The sequence below is a fragment of the Bactrocera dorsalis genome, chromosome 1 (genome assembly GCF_023373825.1).
Source record: "Bactrocera dorsalis isolate Fly_Bdor chromosome 1, ASM2337382v1, whole genome shotgun sequence".
Lineage (NCBI taxonomy): Eukaryota > Metazoa > Arthropoda > Insecta > Diptera > Tephritidae > Bactrocera > Bactrocera dorsalis.
Genome location: NC_064303.1, coordinates 63,895,169 through 63,896,349, shown reverse-complemented (window position 1 = coordinate 63,896,349; position 1,181 = coordinate 63,895,169).

The window sequence follows — 1,181 nt, the reverse complement described above, 5'->3', positions numbered from 1 at the left end:
GACGGAGTCTCTTTCCCACCACGAATCCCACACCAAACCTGCGCTCCTTTATATGGCTACTATAGTAAATGCCACAAGGACCTACTCGTCTCTGTCCTTGTCCCGTCCATCGCATTTCTTGGACGGCGGTGATGTCAGCCTTTGTTTTCACGAGGACATCAACCAGCTGGGCAGTGGCACCTTCCCAGTTAAGGGACCGGACATTCCAGGTGCATGCCCTCAATTCGTAGTCCTTATTTCGCTTGCGATGGTCGTCATCAAAAGGGGGGTCTCTCATCCGAGGCTGGTTCTGACTATTCACTGGGGGTGTTTTTTTACGTGGCGGGTCCCAAACCCAGCGCACAACCCTATGCAGGGGATGTTTCGCCTTCTCACGTTAGCTCGCCTTCAAACGGATGTTCTTAGGCTACCCAGAGGATACTTGGTCAAAGACCGGAAGTCGTGAGCTGTTTGAGTCACATGTAAAAGAATCGTTTCTGGCCACTCCCAAGTGAATGGCGATCAGAGAACTTTCCTCACTTGCGTGAACTTCTACATATGACTCCATCCTCCAATATACATATACATATAATTATAAATGCAAATATCACAATATTAAATTATGGTAATATAATATTAGTTGGAAAATATGAAATTAATAACGAAACTATCTCAGGAGTAAACTTAATCCAGTTCACTGACACCATTAAAATAAATGGACACTGTTGCGTAAAGCGACAAGACATATATGTATATTTAAACCTGAAATTAAAATTAAGAAAAATGAATTATAAAAAATTATAAAATATTGAATTATTTAAATTATTGTATACTTACCTTAATTATGCATTCATACTACTAATCTACTACTTACCTTAATTCTTACCATAATCTATTACAATATTGAACGAAAAGTTGAAGATAATTATATTTACCCCTTTTTTATACATATGAACATTACCACTAGTTTAAGCCGTTAGTTTAAGATTTAGGTTAAGCAACTAAATGAAATTAAATAAAGATGCTATTGTATTACAAACCTAGAAAGCGAACGGACGTGTTTTCTTTATCGGAATATTTTCTTCTCGTGACAGGCAATTAGGCTTTAAATTATTCGCGCATTCCCAGTAAAGATTTTTTCGCTTCTCAAAAACGCTTGAGAATTTTCATGGCGCCCGAGCATGGACTTAGTGCGTGAACTA